Source organism: Pan troglodytes, chromosome 9 (assembly GCF_028858775.2).
Source record: "Pan troglodytes isolate AG18354 chromosome 9, NHGRI_mPanTro3-v2.0_pri, whole genome shotgun sequence".
In the NCBI taxonomy this organism is placed as follows: Eukaryota; Metazoa; Chordata; class Mammalia; order Primates; family Hominidae; genus Pan; species Pan troglodytes.
Genome location: NC_072407.2, coordinates 49,728,397 through 49,736,031, shown reverse-complemented (window position 1 = coordinate 49,736,031; position 7,635 = coordinate 49,728,397). Strand labels below are relative to the sequence as shown.

The window sequence follows — 7,635 nt, the reverse complement described above, 5'->3', positions numbered from 1 at the left end:
GAACCAACTCAAATGTAACTATTTTTGGCCTTTTATTATAAATAACACAAGAACCCTCAGTCTTTGTTACATAATGTCCTAACAGAGTAGGGGAAATGCTCCCCAATCCGGTGCAATGTCCTGTGCCCAGGGAAACCAATTTTTTTAAATTTTTATTTTAAGACGGAGTTTCACTCTTGTCGCCCAGGCTGGAGTGCAGTGGCGCAATCTCAGCTCACTGCAACCTCCGCCTCCTGGGTTCAAGCGAGTCTCCTGCCTCAGCCTCCCGGGTAGCTGGGATGTAATTTGATGCTACATTCTGAAACAATACACATATTTTAGACGCATGAATATTTTTTAACAATATTTTTATTAAATGATAAATTGCCAGGGAGGCAAGGGGGCCAGGATCAAGCCCTGGTCTCAGTATGCCAGAGTCTAAGGTGACTATGTTTGGTTTCTGCAGGGGCCTGCCATGGAGGCAGGCATGGGAGGGAGGAGTCAGTGGTTCTAATCATTGGAGGGTGTTGGGGGTGGAGTCAGGGTAACCCATCTGTAGTAGGCCTGGAGAAAAAAACCGGGCAGCTGGGGCGTGACTGGGAAAGCACTTGAGGACCTGGGTGGGGGCCAACATTCATTTGCACTGCGGCTGGGAGGGTGGTCTGCCTTCTGTGGGTGGTGCTCAGGTTAAAGCTCCTCCTTGGGACCACTACCATCACCATATCTCTAGTTTCCTGCTTGGCCTGGAAAAAAGAAATCAAACCAGAGAGAGAGAAGGGCACAGGAAAAGAGAAAAAGAGGAGAACAGTGTGAAAGTGAGAAAAAGGAGACAGAAGGTAAAAGAAGTCAGGGCAGGGAGGCAGGTGCTTTGACAAGTGGAATCTTTTTGGTGGATATTTAAGCAGCAAGAGACACTTTTGGTCCTGGACAAGCTTATTGCACATCCACAGTTGATGAGCTCTCAAGGGCCAATGACAAGTATTCAGATACCCAGTGGGTCAGGGAAATGGCGTTTGCCAACTCTACTGACTACAGACCCTGACTCTAAACTGATTTGGTGCCCTCTTTCTGCAAATCAGTTTCTCAAACTTTCTGGTAGCTGGTTATTTCTCAGTGGAGCAGACGATGAACTAGTGCTAGGGAACAGGTCTTCTTTCAGGCCCCCGGAAATTCTCAGGAGGGAGGGAAAAGTGGAAAAAATTTCAGTGGCCTGGGCTAGAGTCAGGAGGTGGGAGGAGGGAAGGGCTGGGGAGAAAGAATATGGGGAAAAGGAAAGGAGAGAGGAGGAGGGGTGGGTATGAGTGAAAGAGTTCCGCCCTCCTTACCCATGCTCACCTCTTGCTGCCAAATAATTATACTGTCTTCTTTTCAGGCTGCAGGAAATGGTGTTCTGGTATTCGTTGGAAAAGCCCAACAGTCATTGTCAGCTTCTGAGGCGTATGAATGGGGTACAGGGGGGAGGCCATGGTGTTAGTTGGGAAAACCGAGGGCAGCAAATGCAGGGGCCTCACTCTTACTATGGGAACACATCTCCGTTCAACTTGGTGAGAAGAGAATCAAAGTTTCCAAAGGACCTTTTATCAGGAAACTACAGGAAAGAATCAAAACAACCAGTAAGTGGGGTTAAAGGGCATTCTTCAGTCTCAGTAGCTTTTTCCTCTCCGCCTAACCCTGTGTGAGTGGACAGTGGACCAAAATGCTTCCTCTATTATTATTATTTTTTTAAGACAGGGTCTCACTGTGTCGCCCAGGCTGGAGTGCAGTGGTGCAATCTCGGCCCACTGCAGCTCCACCTCCCAGGTTCAAGTGATTCTCATGCCTCAGCCTCCCAAGTAGCCAAGTAGCTGGGATTACAGGTGCCTGCTATGACGCCTGACTAATTTTTGTATTTTTAGTAGAGATGGGGTCTCGTCATATTGGCCAGGCTGGTCTGGAACTCCTGTCTTCAAGTGATCTGCCCGCCTCGGCCTCCCAAAGTGCTGAAATTACAGGCATGAGCCTCCACGCTCGGCCATCCTCTATCTTTTGAGTTCACACTCAGAGGCCCTTCTGGTAAGCAACCACTTCCCCTCACCCTCCAAGCTCTCCCTTTGGCCGAAGGGCATCTCTCCTCCCTTCCTTTTGAGCATCCTCCTGGCTCTGGATCCTGGAAGTGCTTCTCTACTCTGGTCCTTTCCCTGACGTTCACAATTAACTAGCCTGTGACGCAGGGCGTCTTCCAAAATATCCAAAAGCAAAGGAGTCAACAGATCATGGGGAATCAACCCTCTCCTTATGAAAAGGCAACTGAGCACCAGGATGAGGAAGAGACTCGCCCAGGGTCACAGAGTGAGGGAATGATAGGCATGGGGGCAGAATACAGCCAGTGCAGCCTACCTAACACTACTACTATTAATAGAACCCATTAGTAGCTGCTAAGCCTTTTCCGCTTCCCCGTCCAAGGCTCTAACCTGCGTGTGGGTGTAGGCTGACGCTACCGTCCCCTCCCCATTCCCCCTGCCTGTGATGCCCAGGCCCTGGCGGTGAGACCAGCAGGTGTGGGCATCAGGAACTTCTCCATTGGCTCAAATAGCCGGGAGCGATTGGCCTGTCCTCCAACCTCCGTTTGTGTCAGGGGGTGCTGCTCATTGGCCTAGCAGAAGTGATTGACAGGTCAGTAGCCCAGTGAATGATGAGCCTTGGAAGCGTGATGGCAGTTACCAGTCAATTCTCGCTTTGCGAGATCCTGGGGTAACGGTTTTATTTTTTTCCGAAGTAGATTCAGCCATTTTTCACACTCAAAATCCAGCGTCTTCTCAGTAAAGGGTGTAAAGAAATTTCCAAAGAAGGAATGCGTTTGGGGCTCTAAAAGAACAAACGAACCCTTCAGGAGAAATGAGAGTGTCATATTGAATGAATCATTTTATAAAGGGGGTTTTGCTTTGCTAAACAGTTGGTGGGCAAGTGAGTGGGCAGGAGGGAGGGGAAAGGCGGCCGGGAATGGGGACAGAGGAGTCACGCAGCAGAAGGCTGGAGTCAAAAATGCTTATTGCAGCTTTTGTAACCTGTGTGAAATGCCGTGGCCATTCTTGGGGTCTGGATAGGTTCTGGGACCTGGGGGAAAGGATGGGGTCACTTCTGGGGACTCTTAAGGTCCAGGAATCGGGGGCTAACTGGCAGTGGGGTGATGAGGCAGTGGTTGTGGTAAGAGCTGGCTTGGATGGTGAAAAGGGTAGCCTGGACCATGAGACAATTCCTGAGAGTAGCTAGTGATGGTCTGAGCATAGAGATGGAGTGGCCCATCCTTGAAGGGTCTAGTCACATAAGATGGGGCCTCTGGAAGAATGACAGTGGATCACCCCATAACTGGTTAGAAGATGGAGTTGGAGATAAAGAGAGATGAGACAGGGAGTTGAGAGATGGAAAGTTTGACAAAGGAAAGAGAGAGTGCCACAGGGACTGAGAGCTGGAGTCCCAGAAAAGCTGAGCAAATCATGCTTGGTACATAGTTGTCACTCAGTAAGTGCTAGCTATTATTATTGCTCCCTTTGGAAGGGTAGGGGAGGGGTCGTTCAAGTCTAGTAGTTCAAAGGCAGTTGGAGGAAGTGAGTGGAGAAGTAAAAGAGTGCCAGGAAAATAGTCCATTCTACTTGTCCGCTTCTCTCCCCCCGTGATTATGAGAGCTGCAGAAACCACTCCTCCATTGGGGGAATGAGAGGGAAGAATTGAACTAAAGAGAGAGGGTGCTGGTATGTTCTGCAGCTGGAAACCCAAAGGATGGGAAGTAGGCATGGGGAGAGGCTGCCCTTCCAAGTGTCTTCAATAGAGCCTGTTAGAAGTGAGGTGAAAGAGAGGGGAACAGGTGAGAACTAGAATGGGTTGTGGCATGGTTAGGCCCTGGGTGAACCATGTATGATATACATAACAGTTGTCATGATTGCTGGGGTGGGGTCATGGGGAGGAGCCCCCCTAGTTGTCTCTCCTAAGAAAAGGGAATGGTGGTGAGATTCAAGACTCCATTGGAAATTCCCAACAATCATTGTCACAAATGTCAACCGACTCAGGCACCACAAATTTCTGAGGGAAGAGAGGAAAAGACTCTTCTAAATTTTCTATTTGGCAAGCAGGGTGTGTATCAACTGAGGCTCCTAAATAGAGAGTGCATAGTACAGTGCGTCAAGGTTCTGAACAGAAAAAATGAAACTCCTGATGTCAATACTCCATTTCCCTTGGCCTTCCTACCCTCACTAATGTGTGCTCTCTTTTTAGCAAGTCATTGAATGATTGGCATTTGTTGGGAGGGGTGCAGACTGGGCAGCTCTGAGGTAGCTAAGAGAAGGTGATGTTGAAGGAAGAGCAAAGAGTGCTTTTGAGTCCCCAAATTCCACTTAAATATGTATCTGTAGGGGAACCAACAAGCTCTCTTTGAGCAACAGTTGAAATGCAAAGCCATCTGGACTAGCCTACTACCTAAGGAACTCTCTTCTATAATGTCTGGGGGAAAAGCAAGTAGGGAGAGGGGAAGATAAGGTAGGCCAGAGAGAGGAGAGACACAGAGAAGAAGGCAGAGACAAGATGGAGAGATTAGTGACAGCAGAGGCTGAGGCTGGACTGAGAGGGTTATGAGAGACAGCCCTGGAATGACCTAGTTAACTTACCTGCCAAATCTTCAAAGTCTTTTCTATTTCTATTTCCACTGAATATGGTTCTCCTAATTTACAAAGAAAATTTATATAGTCTTATATGGTTCCAGAAAGCCTTGCATTTACTCACTTCTACCCACTTTATGGAAACTGTTCAGAATTTTGTTAAGGCTCCCAGGAAACTCCTGATGATCTTGCTCATGGTGTTCAGATCTGGGTGGGGCAGATGAGCTAGGCAGTGGGGTGCTTGTGGAAGCCAAAGCTTGGAAGTTGGTTTCTAGAAGGTGCTCTCATTTCTTATCTCCATGGATCAAGGGCTGAACAAGTCATTGGATAGGAGTGGAGTAAGTCTCCTTGTTAGCATGCTGGGATATGGCATGGACAGTGGCATCACAGTTGAGGTGCTAAGGTGGAGATAATTAGCATCATGATAGAGGCTGTTGGCCTTGCAGTGGAGAAAACCTGATGGAGCATGGTAGTGGGGAGTGAGGATAAACTGGCCCTCAATGAGGGCTAGTTTCTGATGATTGTGGATGTTTTACTCATAGTCAATGACTAGAAGTGTTTCTGATAATCTGACTAAGGTTGTAGGCAAGGGGCTGGGAGGAAAGTAAGGCCTGGGTAAGGAGGGCACAGGTACTGAGCAGGGCCCTGAAGCCAATTGTTGCTAGTCTGGAAAGGTACTCTCCCCTCCCACCAGAAGGAAATCAAACAGGCCTGAGAGGGTCATGGGCAGAGTCAGAGATGGAGAAGAGGAAATAAGCAGATGACGGCAAGAGAGGCAAACGAGTGTGATGGAGAATCATGAGAGATGGCAGGCCATTTAGCTGACTCTTCAGGTCATCTAAGGATGTCTCTTTTTGCTCCTACTTCCCCCTGAGATGATTCTAATAAAACACCAAGGGTGATTAAAATGGATCCGGGGTTTGGGGCTTCAGAAAATGGCCTTTGTCATTTATGATACTGACTTCCACTAAACCATCTCCATGCATGGGAAGCTTGTATGCAACAGAACATGGGTTTTCAGCTTGGAAGGGTAGATGACTCTCCTGTGTGGTGGCCTTGTCTTGGTGACTCCAAATATGGGAAATGTCCAAGAGGAGGCAGTAACCGGCACACTGGGAGCTAGTTATCCCCTGATTTCATGGACTTTTTCTCCAAGTTCTTCCCTCTGCCAGTGGGAAGTGGTGACAGGGTCTGATGGTCACCAGGAGGCTTTGAGGAGGTGGGGGAGAAGGCAGGCAGGCAGAGAAACCCAGCCGGTGGCAAGAGGGCAGGTGGGCGCATGAGTCCTCTACCTCCCTCTGCTCCTCCCGGGTAGTGTTCTGTAGCTGGACTTTCTATGAGATTAAACTTCCCGTCCTTCCCAGCCTCCTAGGCCTGTCACTTGTCATATGTCTTGCAGTAAAGTGAGGAGTGTGGGGAGCAGGAGAGTAGGAAAGAAGAAGAGAGACAGGGATGGGGAGAAACTGAACCAAGGTGATATATGCAGAGACAGAAAGACAGATTCACTGAACAGTGATGCCGCCTCTACATCTCTTCTGTTGCTTTTCTTCATAAATGATTATGCTCATTTTCAGGGGATCTTTATGCCCTCCATCAAGGATTTAGAGCCCAACCATCATGCTTTCTGAGCTAAACTTGCCCAACTTGCCTTTGGTGTCCCTACTTGCTAAAAAATAGATCCCTCAGCTTATGAAGAGTTTAAGAGATTCAGAGACAAGGGGTTTGCGCTAATTCCTAGACAATGTGAGGGCACTCCTGAGAGGTAAACACTGCCAGCTGCCCCCTTTCCCTTCCACATGGGCGTATACAGGGAAAGGAGGGGAGGGGAGAAAATGAGGAGTAGAAGGAGGCAGGAAGGAGTTGTGAGTCCTTACTCTCTCCAAATCTGCTGCAGTCGCCTGGTTGAGAGAGGGGAAAAGAGCGTGGATGAAGGTGGACAGGCCTGGATGGAAAAGGTGATGAAAATAAAATGGGAATGCCTGAGGGTGAGGTTGAAGAGGTGTCTCTGTGTCACTTTGCTCCTTGGGTAGTTGTGTTATGTAATGGTTAAGGCTGCCTCTAGGCCCAGAAATGAGATGAGACTCCTGATCCCCATCTGAGTACCCTGAATTATTTCTTCTGCTTGTGGCATATTTGGAACTTGACGCTTTTAAGATTCAGGAGTGAGGTTTCGGGTGAATTGTTTTCCTATTTAGGGATGGGAGGAATACCTTCTAATGTGTTATAAGATTCAAAGGAAGCAGAAACTCCCCATCCTATACTATTGCCCTTCCCTAAGCCCAGCCCTCTGTTTTTCCTCCAAAGCCCCCTCTGATGAGATGCATGTAACAGGCAGGAGGGAAGAGTCTGCAAAGTTGTCTGCCAGCATTATTGCCATGGGAGTGAGCATAGCCCTTTGCACCGCGGCAGCCTAGGACAAGACTGGAATTTTTCAAAATGAACTTTTACAGGGAAACAAAGCTTAAAATAAAATAAAATAAGATGATGTGAAAACATTAGAGCCAACAGGGCTTTTGACTGGCTGGCAACCTGCCGTGATCCTAAACGTTGCTGTTAGCCGTTTGGCTCTATTGGATTCCCCCACCCGTTCTCATCTTGGTCTTGTGGAAATGGATACTTTGCAGAGCCCTGGGGTCGCCTCCTCCACTCTTTGGTCACCATGGGTGGGGCAGAGCTTTCTCCATCTCACCTCCTGTCCCGTTCCTCTGTTTTTGTGGTCCTGCACTCTAGCCCAGATCTCTTCTCTTGGTTGACTAGTTGGGGTGCAAAACCTTGTTATTCTCTAGTTTTAACCTGTGTAGGAGCCATTTTAGGGGTGGCATAAGGAGTTAGGCATAAGGAGTTAGGGGTGCACAGAGATGTCAGGTCATTAGCAAGAGAAATAAAATGCTGTTCGAGGCTCACGTTTCATCTCTGTTCCCGTTTTGAAAACTCCTAAGATGTCCCCTCCCCTGTCTTCCCTGTCCTCCCAATGGTTACGGAATCCAGTCTTTACAGTTTTACAAAATTAATACTAAAAACACATTAC

The 7,635-nt window shown here is 48.2% G+C and overlaps 1 long non-coding RNA gene across 1 annotated transcript; it reads right to left on the bottom strand.

Moving 5' to 3' along the window:
• Positions 1–330: 330 nt before the first annotated feature.
• On the bottom strand, positions 331–2,626 carry LOC100614043 (uncharacterized). Its single transcript, XR_170121.3, has 3 exons — positions 2,430–2,626; positions 1,315–1,567; positions 331–722 (listed from the first exon to the last, which is right to left on the bottom strand). It is a non-coding gene; the product is annotated as an uncharacterized LOC100614043 (long non-coding RNA).
• Between the last annotated feature and the right edge of the window lie 5,009 nt (positions 2,627–7,635).